The sequence below is a fragment of the Neofelis nebulosa genome, chromosome 7, assembly GCF_028018385.1.
Source record: "Neofelis nebulosa isolate mNeoNeb1 chromosome 7, mNeoNeb1.pri, whole genome shotgun sequence".
NCBI lineage: Eukaryota > Metazoa > Chordata > Mammalia > Carnivora > Felidae > Neofelis > Neofelis nebulosa.
Genome location: NC_080788.1, coordinates 126958240 through 126979259, shown reverse-complemented (window position 1 = coordinate 126979259; position 21020 = coordinate 126958240). Strand labels below are relative to the sequence as shown.

Genomic DNA, 21020 nt, shown 5'->3' with positions numbered 1-21020 from the left:
CCCAAAAATGAGTAATCATAAGCGATTTCCCCTTTCCCCTTTAATGAAGAGAGTGGCGATTCAAATGAAAAATTACAGTCATTTTAAATAAGGGGTTTTGGGGCTGGAACACAAAGGTAAATGCTTTGATCAGTCTACACCTTTTCAAAGATATATCTAATTAGGTCTCTGGAGAACTGATAACTTCAGACTTGCAGCATTTTGTGTATATGGTTGTTTTAACTGTGTTTTGGGATGACTGCTTAATTAGCCACTTGTAGGAGGTAGTGAGGGAGCAAATACATATGGAATTTGTTTCAGTGGTGGTTTTGGCAAAATCTCTATATCAGATAGAAAGTCATTTTTCTGTGAGTACAAGAAAATCTAATTAATAGCAGCTTAAACGTATAAGGTACTTGTCTCACCTAGCAAGAAGTCTGTAAGTACTTTCAGTGCTGGCAAAGTAGCCCAAAATTGCTACCAGATACTGAATCCTCTCTTTCTCTGCCATCCTTACCATGTTAGCCTTCATTCTCATGCCAGTTGCCTCCTGATTGCCAGTGGCTGCCACATTGCCAGCCATCATGTTTGAGTTCCAGAGAGGAATAAGGAAGAAGGAAAAGAAGAGACAGCAGATTTTGGCTTATATCTCATTGGCCAACACTATCATATGGCCCCTGCTGACTTCAAGGCAGACCAGAAAATCCATTTTTCTTTGTTTTTTTGTTTTTGTTTTAACAGCCTTTCTAACAGAGACAGAAAAGGGAGAAAGAGGTTGGAAATGAAAAGTTAGTCAGTAAAGACTATCTGTTACTCCTCTCACCTATACAGAGAGGCCTAGACCAGTTTTTAGGGTTCCTAGATGTTTTAAAAGGAAGAAATGCAAAAAAAAAAAAAAGGCAGTTTCAAGAAATGTCGTATTGTTGCAATGTATATATCATGCATTTCTAACAAATGGGCTTTCTTGATGCACTAACTGTAGGTAGAACCTCATTTGCCAATACCAACCTTTGAGAGGCCAGGCCAAATGGTGTTCCTACCTTCCCATTGCTCCCCCACACCTCCATGGTAAGTGTTGGTCATGGGCTCCATCAGCAATGATGATGGGAAAGGCCTGGAGGCCCTCTCAATGAGTGTTCTCAAGAGAAATTTATCATGACCGTCTTCCACATAAACCAGAAGAAGGGAATCTGGAATCAAAAGGAGAGAGAAAGCTCCTGAAAAGAATCTCTATAAATCATAAAGGGATATCACTTAATAATGTTCACAAAATAAGAGAAGAGAAACCTAAAATATGTATGACTTATGTGTTATTTTGAAGGAAATCACAGATTTTTGCTTTACACTATTCCTAAATGAGTGCTTCCCTTTTTTTTTTAAAGTTTATTTATTTATTATTTGAAAGAGAGAAAGAGCACAAGATCATGAATGGCAGAGGGCAGAGGGGGTGGGGCAGAGAGAGAGAGAGAGAGAGAGGGAGGATCCCAAGCACGCTCTGCGCTGAAGTGGAGCTCAATCCCACAACCGTGAGATCGTGATTTAGGCTGAAACCAAGAGTTAGACACTTAGAGGACTGAACCACCCAGATGTCCCAAATGAGTATCCTTCTTACATTCATCCAAAACTCCATGTCCAGGTACAGTAGCCATGAGCCACATGTGGCTGTTGAGCACTTAAAATGTGGCTGGTCCAGGGGCGCCTGGGTGGCGCAGTCGGTTAAGCGTCCGACTTCAGCCAGGTCACGATCTCACAGTCCGTGAGTTCGAGCCCCGCGTCAGGCTCTGGGCTGATGGCTCGGAGCCTGGAGCCTGTTTCCGATTCTGTGTCTCCCTCTCTCTCTGCCCCTCCCCCGTTCATGCTCTGTCTCTCTCTGTCCCAAAAATAAATAAAAAAAAAAAAAAAAAAAAAAAAAAAAAAAAAACGTTGATAAAATGTGGCTGGTCCAAACTGACATGCACTGTAAGTATTAAATGCATACTAGATTTCAAAGACTTTGTAAGAAAAAAAGAATGTTAAGATATCTCATTCATAACTTTTATGTTGAATACATGTTGGAACAATAATATTTTGGACATAGGAAATCAAGTAAAACATATTATTAAAGTTAAGCTCACCTGTTTATTTTTTTTAACGTAGCTACTAGAAAGTGTAAAGTTACGTACGTGACTCATACCTGTGGCTGACATGATATTTCTATTGTACTGAGCTGGTCTAGAAGGATGATACCTTACAAGCGCCTATCTGTAACAGGTGCTGTGGTGCCCCGCCCATGTGCCACTGGCCCATTTCTGAGTTCACCAGCAGCCTCGAGGACCATTACATGCATGCCAACAGCTTCCCCATGCCCTCCGTAAGGCAGAATCTCTCTGCTTCTCTGCCTGAAGGCCTTTACTAGTGCCTTAGGAACTTGCTCAGGGCAGCCCACGATTTAATGCTCCCAGGAGCAACTTCCAATCAATACAGGATGAATAAATGCCCCATCTTCAGCAGGCCTTCGGCAGGACAATTTTTTTTAATTTACTATTGAAGTATAGTTGATATACAATGTTATATTAGTTTCAGGTGTACAACATAGTGGTTTGACAATTCTACACATTAGTCAATGCTCACCACAGTAAATGTTGTCGCTATCTGTCACCATACAACATTATTGCAATATTATTGACTATATTCCCTCTGCTGTACTTTTAATCTCCATGACTTATTTATTTTGTAACTGGGAGTTTGTACCTCTTAATCTCCACCTACCCTTTGACAACCACCAATTTTTTCTCTGTATTTAAGGATCTATTTGGTTTTTTATTTGTTTTTTAGAGTCCACATATAAGTGAAATAGATTGATATTTGTCTTTATCTGACTCATTTCACTCAGCATAATACCTTCTAGGTCCATCTATGTTATCACAAATGGCAAGATTTCTTTCTTCTTTTATAGCTAAATGATATTCCATTGTGTATATGTATATGTCTTTATTGTCCATTCATCTATCAATGGATACTTGGGTTTCTTCCATATCTTGGCTACTGTAAATAATGCTGCAATAAACAGGGGTGCATATATCTTTTTTTAAAAAAACTAATGTTTTCATTTTCAGCTTTGAAGTGTGTTCTACAAGGCCTCTCAGAGGGCCCCCAAACAGAGCTGAGCCCCAGTTGCCCACAGCAAAAGCTTATTCATTTTATTGACTCTTGTCCTTTTCCAGCTTACCTTACTCATGTCTCCTGGAGGCACCTACAAATGAACCCCCTGCCCCAGTGTCTTCCTCGCCTCTGCTTCAGGGGGCCCAAACTAGGAGAACAACTCAAACATTTTCACAGCCCCTCTTTATAGGGCCCATGCCAAGTATGATTTGACTTTACAACTCATGCTGAAGTTTTTTTCCTGGGCTATTATCAGAGAAGATGTCTTTAATTACTATTGTTTTTCATCAATTCATTTAGGACTCTATTGTCAGTGGCCTTAAAAAAGGACAAAAAAGATCCTGTTCTAATTAAACAAATAGTGTATCATTTGAAAGAGTTTGCATATTTTTTCCTTTCCAAGTAATTTGTTTACATTTAAACTGTGCTTATGTAGTGTTGTCTTAATTATCAAGTCATTAAGGACATTGATGTGGTCCTTTAAACCATTTTGTTTTGCTTCGGGGCAGTGACAGTTTCTTATAGATAGAATCAAACTCCACAAGATTAGTAAACACTTTTCTCATCTGATCTGCAAAGAGGGGCACAACCAGTGGGGTTACAGGGTTGGTGGGGGACAGCCCCCATTCCCTGGGCTCTGCAAACAAGGATCAAACAGTAGGTATATATATCAGGTATTCTGGATGCCCTGACCTGCAACACAGCCCTCGCCCTCTGATCCCTATGCCTGCTCTAACAGTAATGGTACAGTTAAAAAAAGAAGAAGAAGCAGAAGAAGAGGAGGAAGAGGAAGAAGAGGAAGAAGGAGAAGAAGAAGAAAGCTTTAGCCACCAAGGGATACAGATTTCAATCCTGTCTCCACCACTTGCTAGTATGACCTTCAAATCACTCATTCTTTCTGAGCCTCAGTTTCCCTATCTATTGTATGAGGGTGAGGGCTATTACAGAGTGAGCATGAGGAACACTTGACCCATGATTATAACAGTCTCATGTTTAGATTTTTTTTAATTTTAAATTTATTTACCTAAATTCAAGTTAGTGAACATACAGTGTAGTATCGGTTTCAAGAGTAGAACCCAAAGATTCATCACTTACATATAACACCCAGTACTCATCCCAACAAGTGTCCTCCTTAATGCCCATCACTCATTTAACCCTTCCTCCCACCCACACCCCCCCACTACCCCTCAGTTTGTTCTCTGTATTTAAGAATCTCTAATGGTTTTCCTCCCTCTCTCTTTTTATCTTATTTTTCCTTCTCTTATGTTCATTTGTTTTGTTTCTTAAATTCCACTTATGAGTGAAATCATATGATATTTATCTTTCTCTGACTGACTTATTTCACTTAGCATAATACACTCTAGTTCCATCCACATTGTTGCAAATGGCAAGATTTCATTCTTTTTGATTACCGAGTAGTATTCCATTATATGTATAAATCACATCTTCTTTATTCATTCATCTGCTTTTTACACAGTCTTCAAATAAAATCTGTGTATATACATGTGTTTAAATGCACACATAAATATACATATATATTAAGGTTTTAAAAAAATCTACATTTTTATATACTTTTCTGGCATTTCTCTAGTTTTTGACACACTAGCAGCCTTAGATGTATCTTGGGCCTCTCTAGACCCAGACCATGAAGAGAATAAGAACTCCTATATGTCCAACAGTGGCTTTCATCAGGGCACAGTGAGAATTAGAAAACAGGAGACTTGTTCCACACAACCTGCGCTTTCTTTCTTCCCTTTCAAGCTTCACATGCAACCCTCCCTGAGCCTTCCCACTATAGCCTTTCTGTAGTCCCTGGAGTCCCCCATACTCTATCTTTCATCTTGTGTCTGGCTGTCAAAATGGGCATTCGTGTGGACTGTCATTCCAGGAACAAATACTTGGTGTGGCCTCAGATTGCTCTCCTTCATGAATTATCTCCATAGAAGGCCCTAACACTCTCTTTCCCGATCACTAGACTAGACCCTGGTTCTCTATCCCTGTTGGATAATATATCCAGCAAAATCACTGGCATGCACTACTCAGCCATTGCTGTTTCCCCTTCTTCTGCCTAATATGTTTCTTCTGGTCTCAGATCTCAGGAATCTGGAAGTTTATTCAGTGTTTCGTTTAATTGGAAATAATTAATGTGTGCCTACAAAGTACAGAGAGCACTTGCTAGATTCTAAAATAAGGGAAAAAAAGATGAGAGGTTCAAAGAGATTTAAAATGCGGCCACTTGAGGGGCACCTGGGTGGCTGAGCTGATTGAGCTTCTGACTCTTGGTTTCTGCTCAGGTCATGTTCTCAGTTTGTGGGATCAAGCCCCATGTTCAGCTCTCCGCTGACACTGCAGAGCCTGCTTGGGATTCTCTCTCTCCCTCTGTCTCTGTTCCTCTCCTGCTCGCTTTCTCTCTCTCTCTCTCTCAAAATACACAAATAAACATTAGATAGATAGATAGATAGACAGACAGACAGATAGATAGATAGATAAAATGCAGCCACTTGACCTTCTGGGAATTTATAATCTAGCTGAATCTAGTATACAAAACCTAATGGATCCTCAACAAAAGCTTGTTAAATGAATAAAAGACATCTACAATACAATGAAAAGTTAAAAAAATTTTATGAGGGTTTTGATGAGGTTTGAGATGCTACTGACAGAGACACCTAGGAATGCCCAAATCCTGCCATAGCCTACCTCCCTTCCACACTGTGAGATCCCTGATACAAGGGAAAAGGACAAATAGGAATTAAAGAACTCTGCTATTTTTAACTTCCTGGAAATACGTGTGATTTAATTTCCTGTGAAAGGTTGGTTGATAACCTGATAGAATCATGTGTTCTGGCAGAAGGCCAAATGAGCCTTTGCCATCTTCCTAAACCCAAACCCTAATCTTGGGACTACACCACACTCTGGCTAGAAGCATTGTATAGGGTAGGCACACACTGAGCACCCACAGTGGGGGAGGAGGAAGAGAGAGGGAAGCCGGCCAGACCTGCCAAAGACTGCCTATCCAATTGCTGGTTACGCTTCTAAGATCACTGAAGGGAGGCAACACCTGTATGTGAAACTAACACACAGTGGCCCTGACTCCTAGCAAACATGGCCCCAGTTTTGCCTCTCTTCCTGCTAGGCTGATGTGAACCCGTGTCTCCTTACTTGACAAGAAAACGGCAGACAGAAAAATGCTCTAAGACTCAAGGAGGAGCAAATTCACTTTGGGCCAGAAGAATAAAAGGGGGAACAGGGTATTATTTGGCAGAGCTGCTCCTGCCTTAAACATGGAAGAGTCTTTCCGTTTCAAGTAAGGTCAGCGATAAATCTGCTCCTCCCCAACTCTCACCCCCCTGAACATCCTAGGTTTTCTTATAAGCGGGCTTGCTGTGTATTGCTTAGTATCTCCTACAATCTCAATAAGATGCTTGCTCCAGGAACAACCCAATTCTAGTCAATTATCAGCAAGCTGATCCCTCTTCCTAGCATACAGAAGAGAGGAAAGCTACTTGGTTGTCTAATGATATTCTTTTCGCAACTTCTTTCTGGGTATTTTCCATAATTGAATTGTCTGCAAACAAAATAAAAATTGTTGCTTCTAATAGTAAGTGGCACTTCCTAGACCTTTTGAGTGAAATGTAACAAAGCACTCGAAACAAATGTTCATTAACTGTGTAGTTCTGGGGACAAGACAGTCTACATTTCTTAAATGAAAGAGTGCAAGCAATCTAAAAATGTGTAAGAAATAATGAGTAACTCTTGTTCATGAGGTATTATGGAAAATAGCATTTTGGGACAAAAATTAATTTTATTTTTTTTTAAATTTAATGTTTATTTTTTTGGGAGAGAGAGAGAGACAGAGAGCGAATGAGTGCATGAGTGGGGGAGGTGCTGAGGGAGAGGGAGACAGATTCCGAAGCAGGTTCCAGGCCCCAAGCTGTCAGCACAGAGCCTGACGCAGGGCTCAAACTCCCAAACCACAAGATCATGACCTGAGCCTAAGTCAGACTGAGCCACCCAGGCGCCCGACAAAAATTAATTTTAAGATGTTCTTTATTTCACTTAGTTAACATATGATAGAGAGAGAAAAGTTATATTTTATGTTAGCTAGAGGAAATACCTTAAATATTTTGTTAACCCAACCCCTTTTATCTATTCTATCCCATTCTGTTACCTGAGTATCTTTCTGCTCCTTGGGCCAAGTCTATATCCTGAATGTATTTTGCTTTCTCATCTCTGTCTTTATGGACCTGGAAACAGTGATAAATGTAATACAAATTACAAACCTATTTTTTTCCACAGTTATTCAGCTTTTTCTTGTATATTGGGTCACACAATCACGAGTCTTGGGTCTTAAAAACTAGGCCAGAATGGTGAAAACAAATCCATGAAATCAAAGGTTCTGCATTTGGTTGTGTATTTGTACCTGTCAGTTTTTTGATATCCCATTATGTTGTCCCCTGATTTCAAAAACAATACAGTGTATAGGAAATGGAGAAAAGGGGCATTGGGCCACGGGAATACTCAGATGCTCCAGACTGCTCCAGCTTTCCATTCCTACCTTTAGAATCTCGAAAAATACCCAAAGCCTATTTAATACTCCATATATGTCTGACATGCAAAAGGACCTTGAAGGGTTTTGAAATTTGGATATCTAAAGCACCACACTCTGATGTCCCCCAAAGCTAACAGGAATAGTACACAAACTTTTGCCAGGGATATACTGAACATGATTCTAATCCAGGAAGGCTAGTTAGGCTAGTAATTGACAAATATGAGACGTCTATGCATTTGCTCCAATATTTGACTTATAGGCTGGTACAGTGCACCCCACAGCAGACACTTAAAGTGGGCAGTTTAAATAGCTGTCCACATGATCTAAGGAAAATAATACCATGCCACAGATTATAGCGGGAAGGCGCCGAGGGGGAGGAAACAAAGTGTTTCGCTAGAATAATCCAGACAATCTATGGAGAGAAAATCCACTAGTTGATTACTCAGTTCATTGATTTGGTTATTGCCATGCTACACCAAACAAATGGACAAGATCAACAGCAGGCATGCAGCTAGATTCCAGGATTCAAAGGCAAATGAGTTAAGGCACTTCTTTTCCACAAGCCCAGAATCTAATGGGGATATCTATAAAAGAAAGAAAGGAAGGGAAAAGGGAAGGAGATAAGGAAAGAAGAAGAAAGAAAAAGGGAGACAGAAATAGAAGGGGGAGGGAGGGAGATAGAGTCCACTTGGCTAGTTAAGGAAAGAGGAGATGATTATTTTTAAAAGGTTCTACAAAGATGTGTCAGCCTTCATTCACCCAAAAGACAAGGTGATAGAGGCATCTGGGCCATGGAACACTTGGCCGAGATATTTGCATTTTCTATTCTATGAACTAGAACTTGCTGTCTGAATCTACTTTCTAAGTAATACAAGGAAGGAAGACTGTCAACTTAATATAACATTCCTTAAAAACAGAAAATACATTTTAGGGGCACCTGGGTGGATAAGTCAGTTGAGTGTCCGACTCTTGATTTTGGCTCAAGTCATGATCTCAGGGTCGTGGGATCAAGCCCCACATCAGGCTCTGTGCTGAGTGCGGAGCCTGCTTAAGATTCTCTCTCTCTCTCTCTCTCTCTCTCTCTCTCTCTCTCTCTCCCTCTAAAAAGAAAAAGAAAGAAAATACATTTTAATAACCTAGAATATTGGTTCTCAATGTGTGAGCTCCTGACCAGCAGCATGAACACCGCCTGGCAACTTGGTAGAAGTACAGATTTCTGTCTCTCAGCCATGGATTCAGAAACTCTGAGGCTGGGGCAGCAACATGTATTTGAAGATGCTTTTCAGGGAATTCTGATGCTAAAGTATGAGAACAGCGGCCCCAGAACAAGCAACTTCAAATCATCCTGTGATATGCTTTCTCCATCTCACCAGCCGAGGTAACTAAAACGTTCCTATGACTAATTCATGGAAATGTATTCTACTGGTGATTCCTACCATATGATCTCACTCATATGCAGAAATTAGGAAACAAAACAGATGAACATAGGGAAAGGGAAGAAAAAAAAGACAGAGAGGGAGGGAGGCAAAGTAGAAGAGACTCTTAATGATAGAGAACAAACAGGGTTGATGGAGGGAGGTGGGGGGGGGGAATGGGCTGATGGGTGATGGGTTAAGGATACTAAGGAGGGCCCTTGTGATGAGCACTGGGTGTTATACATAAGTGAGGAATCACTGAATTCTACTCCTGAAACGAATACTGTACTGTATATTAACTACCTAGAATTTAAATAAAACATTGGAGGGAAAAAAAGAGAAATGTACTATACTAGTGATTCCTAAACTTCTGTCCATGCATAGCATTCATACCTGCCTTGACAAAACTTTTCACTGATTCCCAGCAAAATGAGATAAATAAAATAACCAGGAGTTTTTTATGAAGCTAATTCTTTTATTCATTGGATAAATTTAAAGGCCTTTATTGTGAGATTATATTCTTCCTACCTTTTTACTGTTAAATCTTCATTCTTTTTTATGGAATAATGGTATTAAAACAACACTGACTCTTTTTTTTTTTTCCCAAATAAACTTAATTCACAAAATAGATTGCAGCCAATGTTGGTCTTCAAAATGTTGTTGTTGTTGTTTTTAATGTATTGGTCCAAAAATCCAAACATCTGTAAACCAATGAAATTTAAAGGATATGCATAGCTTTACCAGAAAAAAAAATGTCATGTGAGTGTATTTTTCTACCTGAAGTCAATAATGTTTTACTAAGATCTTTATCTATCTGTATTCCAAAAATGTCTAAATTAAGTTTCAGATTCATAAAACCGAGATTCAGTGGTACATAAATTTAATAAATGTCCACCATCTCTAATGATTTTTATTCTAGGATTACCATTTTTTTTTATTAACTGTCATTTGGAGGAGTTCTTATTTGTGAAATACATATGTAACAATATCTACTCTGGATATATCTGTGTGCAGGGGTATGTGGTAGCTTTTTGAGATCCCCCAAGCACCTTGCTGAGAGAATAGAAAGGGTGAGTAGAGAGAGTATCATAAATAAACTATTATTATTTATAATGTACATTCTTCATTCTCATGCACTAATGCACAATGTTATTTATTAGTGTAATCACTGTTGCAAGAATTGTTATTATTATTTCATGACATAAAACTGAAAATGGAAATTGGAAAATAGGAAGAGAAAAATACATTCTATCTTGAGGACATGTGAGATTTACTATACCTAATCTGCACATAGACAAACCATATTTATTTCTATTACAATACCTTATTCATCAATGTATTAAATCGCCTCCTACTCCAGTAGCCATTGAAGAATTAGACCACCAGAACACAAACCTCTTTCCTTCTTGTCATCTCCCACACCCTTCCCCTCATTTCTAGTCTTATAACCTTCCTAGTCCCACATTTCAACCCATCAAGCCTCAGATAACTGCAAGGCAGAGTCGGCTACTTCTGCAGACCCAAATGGTTCAGGGGTTTCTGAGGATTAAAAAATTCTGAATGCATCAGGTCAGATGTCTCCATCCCAAATTTCAGAGTCCTCCTTCCTCCTACTCAGGGTCTGGGTCTTGACCTGGTGAGGGAAACCTGCTGGGCTGTGAATTCAACCTTCTCTGGAGATCCACAGTTCATATAATTAAATACCGAGCCATCTCTTCAACCTTCTTGCCCTCTGGCTGCAATAGTCAAGAATATACCTACAGGGGCACTTGGGTGGTTCAGTTGGTTTGGCATCTGACTTAGGCTCAGGTCATGATCTCACAGTTCATGAGTTGCAGCCCTGCATTGGGCTCTGTGCTGACAGCTCAGAGCCTGGAGCCTGCTTCGGATTCTATGTCTCCCTCTCTCTGTGCCTCCCCTGCTCACACTCTGTCTGTCTCTCTCAAAAATAAATAAACATAAAAAAAAAGAATATTTATACCTACTAAGGAGGACATCGAGCCTTCACTAGTCAGTGACTTAAACTGGTCATTGATCATCCTCAGTCTTTCACCAGGGCATCAATAGCCCCCCAGCAAGAGCTATTCAAATACAAGACCTTATCATTACCGCTTTCCCCAAACCCTTCCTGTGCCTGAGCTATTGAACCACCAGCGTTCTCTCTTACCCCTGGCCAAGTTCTAATGATTGCACAATTCCAGCAGGCCAAGGGCTAGCATGACTCCACGTGCCATAGGCAATGGGGCTTTCATTGTTCTCAATTTTCTCAGAGTCTGCTTCTTAGAAACATTTGTGTCTCAACTGGCTTAAGTCAGGTCCCCTAGGAAACAGATGCTGAAACAGCAGATTTCCATGCAGAAAGCATACAGGGAGTGCTCTCCTGAAACATACCTGCAAGGGAGTGAGAAGCAGAAACGGGCAGAGGGAGACATTGTTGGGGGCGGGGGGGAGGGCAGAGACCTTGGCATGTCACACAGGAGCTCTGAAGTTGGGATGGCTCTTAAGAGTTGACCCACCTTTGGGGCAAGGGGACGGGGCCTTTGTACCCCCACATCAACTAGTCATGACAGTGAATGAGGCAGTTCATTTTGGGGGAGAAACTCAACTATGGGCTCTCAGCTGGCAACATTCTTGGCAGCTGGGAGAATGTGTGCCTAGCCCTGAAGGGGGCATATGAGCAGTGCATGTACCCAAGGGTCCACTTCATCCTGGGAATCAAGAACCAGGACGATGCAAATGACAAAGAGGGCCAGCACTTCCCAGCCTGGCATCTGCTGATATCTGCAGCCTCATCTGCCACAGTGCCTCCACTCAGACTTCTTTAGCCAAACCAGTCTACCAGGTACACCAATACTCCAGGTATTATGTGAACTAAAGAATTCACAAACATTACTGCCCCTTAGCCTTGGCTCAAAGCTTACCTCCCGCCTGCTTTTCCTCCTGCCTCCTCACTGATTCTCTTTTGACCCGAGCCCCGCCTTTTCCAGGAAGTCTTACTGGTGGCTTCAGCCCACACTGCCCTCCTGTGAGTTGATGGCTAACACCCTGTACTCATCATGTGAACACTGACAATACCTTGCATCCACAATTCACTATTTTTATGTGCATTTTCCCTGACCTCAACCAGACCTGAAGTTCTGCTCCTGGCTAGGATACAACCTTGTACAGTGAATGAGTATGTCTCTGAGCCTCAGTTACTCTGTTTGTGTTAAGCCTGAAACTTATTAACTTATTACTTTAGTGAATATCTGAGCACCTACTATGTGTTGAGCCTAACAACAGACTGTTTCTTCAAGAGCTGGGAGGCAACCTTGTTTAAGGAATCTTTAGCTCAGCATGTAAAAGAGTAAACCAATGGACATGCCTCAGCCTTAGGAGGAGGAGAAAACAGGTACAAGGTAAGAGAAAGGTAGATTCTGGGGAAAATGGACCTGGCGGTGAGCAAAGTCTAACCCCTGACTCCATACCCACCTTCTTCCACTGTGACTCTCTCTGAAATTCACTGCTTACACCTGATGTCCACAGTTCCTAATTTTAACCCAATTCTCCTGACTCCCCAAGGACATTCTTCTCCTCTCCAAATATAAAAAAGACTTCAGGAAAAACAGCAAAAATAAAAAATTAAAGTCAGTGGGGAGGAAAAGGTAACTTTGAGAGTTTGTCTTTAAATCTGTGCTAGTTCCTTTAGATTTTAGGGCCCCGAGGCAACGACCATTCTTTAGTCTTAACTTACTTTAAGCACCCAGCTCCCCCACAGGTGTTTGTCTCCTTGGCTTTTAGAATTGTGCCCTTAGAATGAACTTCTCCAGGGCTGGGGTAAATAAACATCCCTCTTCTATGAGATCATGTCTCTTTTTCATAAAGTATCTTTGTTCTGTTCTCCTGTTGTGGCTAAATGTGTGCTTTCTCGATTTTGCAAGTGGGAAGACCCTAGAGAAAGGAAGAGTGAGGAGAGAGGGGACGGATAAGAGGTTGAACATAAAAATGCGGCAAAGCACAAATCTTAGCACAGCCCTGTCCAAACGTCTGCCAGAGGCTCCTCTGGAAAGAAGTACATACTTCCAAGATGCAGACTTTCAATCCCCGTGTGAGGGAATAAGGTCAGCCAAATCTGCCCACTTCAGGCTAAAGACCTGTGTCTAAGAGGCAGTCACTATAACCCCCACCTGTTCCCAAGTCTCCATGGACCTGTGTCCTCCCTGCATCGCTTCATCACTGAGCCACTCCTTCCTGGGGTCTTGAAGTAAACCCCTCTAGGTGAGACCACAACAACTACATACAGTGCCCTATCTTCATTCCTGACTGCTCTACCCCCAACTCTTTTACTGTCCAGCAGTGCCTGGCCCGTGGTCCCTCGCTTCTGGACCCAGGAGCACTCCAGGGTCTAGCTCTGGCTTTGTTCCTGAACACTGTCTTCTTTGCAGTCCAAGAATGTTCAGGTCTCCTCCATGTACACATTACCGATAACAGCTATTGACCACTGAGGCTTCTAGAATTAGACAATGTGCTCATCAGCAGATGAACCAAGGAGAGAAGAAAAGATAGCAAGGCTTCTTGATAACATGGAGTGGCCATTTCACCACAAGGACACACAGGTTGCTGGAATTACATCATCCTGATGAATGGCGCATGTGCTCCGCCAGGAAGGTTTCAGGGTCAACTCCTTTTCCCCAATCTAGGTTCTGAACTTCCATGCTTCTCCATAAGCTAGTCCTTCCATTCAAACTTCCCTGTTAGCCAAAGTAGAGGTATGAGCCTAAGCAAGCCTTCACTTCTCTGAGTCTCAGTGTCTTTACCTAGAAAGTGAGGATAGTGAATCAGCTCCTCTCTGTGGTCCCTCCAGCTCTTTGTGCATGAGATTAACATATGGGCCTCATACACATGTTTCTCTTTACAGTTTCAGGGTCATCAACTAGAACATCCAAACTCTCCCTCTGAATAAAGTTTAGTTCATGCTTTTCTGTGTTTGTTTATTTATTTATTTATTTATTTATTTATTTATTTATTTATGAGAGAGAGAGAGAGAGAGATAGAGAGAGAGAGAGAGAGAGAGAGAGAGGCAGAGAAAGAGGGAAAGAGAGAATCCCAAGCAGGCTCTGTGCTAACAGCAGGGCTCAATCTCTCAAACTGTAAGATCATGACCTGAAATGAAATCAAGAGTCAGATGCTTAACCAACTGAGCCACCCAGGTGCCCCTAAAGTTTAATTCATGTTTAATTCTGCGGTGGACTCCCTGTACAGGTTGGTAATTGGTCCAATTGGAAATAAAGACAGCACCTTTCAAGTAACAGCTAATCGGTGGTCACTCTAGAGAAGAGGAAGAGGTTTGCCCTGTTCATCAACGTGCTTCAATAATAATGACCTCCACTAAATCATTCATGGTGCTTTACACACACGTCATCTGAATCAAACCCAGCAAAGTCAGCTTTAGTCTCTCCACTTCCTGGAGAAGGAAACTGTGGGTGGAGGAGCAGGACTTTGACATTAACCTTCATGCTCTTTTGACTCTGCCATGCCTGCCTGTGTAGAGCAACGAGTAAAGGATCAGACCAGCATGGTTAGGACATTATGGACACACAGCTACTTTTTAGCCATAGTAGCTTTGTGTTTTACCTACTGTTTAGGCATCATATCCTCTTCCTATTAATATAACAAAATCTGCTCTTATTTTTGGTATAAAATTTTTATTGTTTCACTGGTTTTCATTGATGTATTTCCCTCTGTGTCGAATGCTTAATAAGTAGAATAAAATTCCATTACAAAGTCAATGAAAAAATTAACACCTATAAGTGTTCCCAGACTTTACAAGGTGTTATGCTTCAAGGGGAAAATTGAGTCATGGCATATTTAAGTACATGCAATGATGAATAGGTCTGACTGTTCTCTTGAAATTTCTTTAATTCTGCTAGTCTCTCAAAAGAGACTCCCAGTACCCAGACATTGTCACTTTTCTCCTAGACCACCCAAGAGTGGCCGTGTACCACACCAGCCTGTCACCCTGCAGCTTATTATGACAGATCCCACAACCCATTCGGGCCAGCCAGTCCTTCTACCAACCTGTCCCTAAATATATTAGGCAGTCCATAAATGAGGCCCGCATGATTGCTATTCAGTTGACATGAAGCAGATATTCTCAACTTATCCTTTTTATTTTTCTCTCTACAAGTCTTTAAAAAACTAAACAAATTCAGAAAAGTACAAAGCAAAAACATAACAATCACCCAATTTCCACCAACCTAGAGTTGGCCACTATTAATGCATTGTGTTGACTTCCAGGCTTCTCCTAGGTTTTTTTAATTTAAAAAAAAACACTCATTTTCAGAAAAATGCTACAAACCTACTATAAAAATGTAACAAATGTAGGGGCGCCTGGGTGGCTCAGTTGGTTGTGTCCAACTTTGGCTCAGGTCATGATCTCATGGTCTATGGGTTCAAGCCCCGTGTCGGGTTCTGTGCTGACAGCTCAAAGCCTGGAGCCTACCTCGGATTCTGTGTGTGTGTCTCTCTCTCTCTCTCTCTGCTCCTCCCCCACTCACCCTCTGTCTCTCTCTCTCAAAAATTAAATAAATAAATAAATAAATAAATAAATAAATAAATAAATGTAAAAAGAATGTGGAAAAAGAAAGTAGAAACAAATATTGTACAACAAAGAATGTAGAAAACATAAAGCCAAAGTTTGAAATAAAATCAAAATCCCACAGCCAGGAATAACTGTTCATATTAAGTTAAAATGATCACACATGTTGGGGTGCCTGGGTGGCTCAGTTGGGTGTCTGACTCTTGATTTCAGCTCGGGTCATGATCTCACATTTCAAGAGTTCAAACCTTGAGTCATGCTCTGCGCTGACAGGGCAGAGCCTGCTTGAGATTCTCTCTCTCCCCCCCTCTCTCTGCCCTCCCCCACTCATGTTCTCTCTCTCTCAAAATAAATAAACTTTAAAAAAATCTGAAGATTGCAGGATTTTTTTAAGCTACTTATTTTGATACAAGTTTCTCTTCACTCCCTGCTATTTGCTATGAGAGATGAAGACTTTCATATTCTCACATATCTTCCTATCCTCTCCCCTCTTCCTGATATTTGCTAGTTACATTATAGTTTCTACGCTGTCCATGTTAACAACACTCACATTTTGTTCTTTACACATAATTCTCATAGCTGTTTAACATGAATTCTACATTTATATGAATTTAGTGTTCAACACAGCATTTTCTAGGGTTTCTACATTCCTGCATTCTGCATTTTGATTCACACATTAAGTGGCTGGTTTTAACTGCATGTAGTTTTTTTCCCCAAGAAGCTCATACAGGTACTGAATTCTTTAAATTCTTCTGTTTCCCTGTCAGAATGGCTAAAATTAACAACACAGGAAACAACAGATGGTGGTGAGGATGGGGAGAAAGAGGAACCCTCTTAACACTGTTTGTAATAATGAAAACTGGTGCAATCACTCTGGAAAACAGAATGGAGATTCCTCAAAAAGTTAAAAATAGAACTACCCAATGATCCAGCAATTGCACTACTAGGTATTTATCCAACGGATACAAAAATACAGATTCAAAGGGGCACATGCACCCCAATGTTTATAGCAGCACTATCAACAACAGCCAAATTATGGAAGGAACCCAAATGTCCATTGACTGATAAATGGATAAAAAAGATGTGGTATGTATATATATATATATATATATATATATATATATATATATATATATATATATCACATTATAATATATATCTGTGTGTGTGTGTGTGTGTATATATATATGTATATATCACATCTTTTTTATCCATTTCTTCTATTTTATCACACACACACACACACACACACATATATAATGGAATAGTACTCAGCCATCAAAAAGAATGAAATCTTACCATTTGTAATGACATGGATGGAACTAGAGTAGATTATGCTAAGTGACATGTCAGTCAGAAAAAGAAAAATAAAAGACCATATGATTTCACTCATATGTGGAATTCGAAAAACAAAACAAATGAACATATGAGAAGTAGGGTGCAGAGAGGAAGGGAAACAAACCATAAGAGACTCTTAATGATAGAGAAAAAACAGAGGGTTGATGGAGGGAGGTGGGTGGGGGATGGACAAATGGGTGATGGGTATTAAGGAGGGCATTTGTTATGATGAACACTGGGTATTATATGTAAGCGATGAATCACTAAATTCTACTCCTGAAACCAGTATTACACTATATGTTAACTAACTAAAATTTAAATACAAATTTGGAAAAATAAATAAATGAAATACAATAAATTCTTCTGTGTTTCAAATTCCCTTTACACCTGAACATCATCTTAGACAGGTAAGAGGGTTCACAGTCAAACATTTCCCTAGGAATATTTTAAAGCTCTCGTTCCATTGTCTTCTGCCATTAAAAACTGTGGGAAAACCTAAGACCAGCCTAGTTTTTTTTCTCCTAGTGAAGGACTTGCCTTTTCTCCCTAGATTCCTAAAGAATTGTTTCTTATTATTGAGTTTTAGCTTCTTAACTAAAACGTCTTAGTGTTGAGCTTTATTCTTCTAGTTTTTCTAGAACATAGTATGCCCTTTGGATTTGTACACTCAGTGTTATCTTTAATTGAGAAAACAGGTTCTTCATTATTTCCCTGAATATTTCTTTAGAGCCACCCAATACTTTTATGTTAATTTGTTTTCTTGCATTTTACATCTATTAGTTTCAATTCGATTGCTTTAATTCTTACCCTTTTAATTACTTACCTAGATTGCCTCAAGTCTTTCTTCTATATTAATAATTCAAATTTCAGCAATGTTTAAATGTTGTTCTTTGCTATTCCCAGTTATTAGTTCCATAGTGATATCATTTAGTTCTTGAACTGAATTCCACAAGTTTCCATAACTCCTTGATTGCACGCTATTGTTTTACTATGTTTGAGTTACCAATTTATTATATTTGTTCTCTTCTAAAATCAAATTGTTCTATAACACAGATTTCAAAGCATTTTCTTCTGTTCCTTATGTTTTTTTCTAAAACAGAATCTGTGTAATATACTTCTTGCTTATTGACTTTGGTTTGTAGTTTGTTGTGTCTTCTGCTGTAGAAGGTTTGCATTCCTGCCATGCCATTTATATTTTGTTCATGCTCGACAGCCCTGAATGGACTTTCTAGCTGGTCTGTTGTAGTGGGCTGACTTCTTGGCACTCTTCCCACTGTAGCTGAGACCAGTTTAGTTTCCTGTCCAAAACACAGATGGGAGAGCTCACCTGAATTTGTGGGTAGAGCAGCTTTGGTTAGAAAACTTAATCCTGCTCTCTTCCACCATCTTGATATCTGTACTATCCAAAGGGCCACCCTTTGGCAATGTGTGTATCTTGTTCCCATTGCTAGATGACCATGGATGTCAGTGGGTTTCTCTAGTTCCATGCCTAACCAAGGAGATACCTACCCCATGCCCCTTTCTTTCAGGATTCATTCCCACTATTTCTCAGTCAGATGAAGAAAAATTGAAGGTCGGTTTACTCAGTTTCCCTCTTTTCAAATTGGGATTATTCATGAGATTTCTCAGAATTTTATTGCCTCTGGCTTATCCAGTCTGGCTTCTAGAGAGTCCAGGGCAGCGTGGGATTCTACTCTGTTCCAGCATCTTCTGAGTGTCTTCACAGTGGCTAGTTTCTTTAACCTTATTGATATATACTATGTCTCTTTCCTCCTTTGGTTACTGTATTTTTGTTTGTTTTTGCTTTTACAGTTTTTCCTTATTTCATTGGGTTTTAGGGAAAAGATGCATTGTGAGTCTACCATGTTAACCCAAAACATGCAAATTTCTCTAGACGTTGTTAAATTGTACAACATACTCCCACATGCACCCAGGGTTGTGAGAAGTTTCTGGCATGCTGGCTGTACCTATTTCCTTTCTGTCTTACTCAAGAATGCATATAAGGAAAGGAAATGAGAGCCACCCACTCATTCAGTAACTACTACTCTGTGAGCAACTACTCTATGGTACACACTGTGCCAGATGCTAAAATATATCAATGAGGAGAAGAGAACACAGTCTGAACCACCATGGAGCTGAGATCCTCGTGAAGCAGACAAACATTAATCAAAGAATCACACAAAGTTAAAATTATTTTAGGTTTGTAAGATGAAAAAAACACTGTGGATGGATTGGTGGTCACAGTGGTCCACAGTGGACCACACTGGTGGTCACAGTGGATGTGTTTAATGCCACTGAACTATATGCTTAAAAATGGCTAAGATGGGGGCGCCTGGGTGGCACAGTCAGTTGAGCATCCAACTCTTAATTTCAGCTCAGGCCATGGTCCCAGGGTCGCAAGATCCAGCCCCATGTCAGGCTCCATGCTGAGCATAGAGCCTATTTAAGGATTTTCTCTCCCTCTCTCTCTCTCTCCCCCTCTTCTCTCTCTCTCTCAAATAAAATAAATAAATAAATAAATAATAAGTGGTTAAGATGGCAAATTTTGTTATGTGTACCTTACCACAATTATTAAAAATGAGAGTAAGTGTTATGAGAGGGAGAAAAACAGTGCTATGAAAGCAGAGAAGAGGGTAGGTCAGGAGACCCTTCCCTGAGGAAGAAATGATCAAACTGAAATCCAAATGAACAATAGGATGGAAGTTATTATAGGGATAACCTTGAAACCACTCCAATTTATAAAAAAGATAAATCATTCACAAATGTTGGTACTTTATTATTGGTATGGCAGGATAATATATTTGAAATATTAACCAATATTTTTTTCTCTGTATCCCTTTTCACCTTTCTATCCTTCTCCTCCTGCCCACCCCCAAGCATCTAGGTTAGCCTGGACTTGTTTTGTGGGGAAAAGGGAGGCAGAGAGTCACAACAAGGAGAAAATCAAACAGGCTTCAAGATTCATCCCAGATTTTGGTTTTCCCAAAAGACCAGACATTAGGTGAAACAAAGAGAATTTGGGGTACAGGTTTTTTCTTTTAATCTTATTTTTTTTAATTTACATCCAAATTAGTTAGCATACAGTGCAACAATGATTTCAAGAGTAGATTCCTTAATGTGGGGTACAGGTTTTTAGAGAGAAATCATGAATAAAAGAGCAAGGCTCCCTCCCACTCCTAAATTTGGAAGAATTTCCCAAGCTTGAGGTAGAAAGTCTCAGGGGAAGCAATGAGATCACAGAGCTGAGGATGCAGAGAAAGGGGGCCTACTTTGGGCCAATCCCAGGGAGGCATTGAAATCCCCAGGCAGGCTTGAGATGAGGCATCAGAGAGCAGGGAAGAGGCTCCCCATTCTTAGGGAAGAACTCTGGGAGGCAGCAAGATTCAGAGAAGGAAGAGATGCCTGGTGTTTCTGGGACTAGACAGGGCCACAGCAGCCCCACAGAGTGGGACAAGGCAATCTCTATGCCCCTAAAGGCACAGGAGTTAGGTGAATGAGCTAATGAATCTGAAACTTACAGGAGAGAGGATGGATGTCTCCTTGGTAACCTGAGTGAACTGATAACCAGGGACCAGATGAGTAACGGACTTCTCAACAGGTGTCCACGGCCCAGATGACATCCAGGGCTTACAAGATTGCCTCTGTGGACACACCAGTGTCTTCACATCACCCTCTGCCCCCGGCTGCACCACCAACCCCAGAATTAGACACACAAAACAACTAAAGGAAGTTTCTGTCATCCTACCAGAAGGAGGGAACAAAATGAAATGAGAGTGACTCAGGAGGATGAAGCGAGCTACAGTTTGGGCTGCCTGATTTCCAGGCTGAGATCCACAGGAATAGCAAATGTTCCCTTATTTACTCCTTACAGTTCCCAGTTTACACCCGTGTGTGATGGCATGAAGATTTAGAATCACTAATGCAAATGTTCGCGGCTGGGACGTTGCGTTAGTCAAGTCCAGGACATCAGCCATGAGTGAGGGCAGCACTGGGCCACTCCAACAAAGGGATCTGAGAAAGT

The 21020-nt window shown here is 40.6% G+C and overlaps 1 long non-coding RNA gene across 2 annotated transcripts in view; it reads right to left on the bottom strand.

Annotated features, from left to right (window-relative positions):
* Positions 1-21020, bottom strand: part of LOC131517593 (uncharacterized) — a 115360-nt gene that overhangs the window by 59172 nt on the left and 35168 nt on the right. The window contains exon 3 of one of the 2 annotated variants that reach the window (XR_009264668.1): positions 7289-7364. The exons of the other annotated variant lie outside the window; for it this stretch is intronic. This is a non-coding gene — a long non-coding RNA (uncharacterized LOC131517593). Of the gene's footprint in view, positions 1-7288; positions 7365-21020 lie in introns of those variants that run through there. 2 annotated transcript variants of the gene reach the window in all.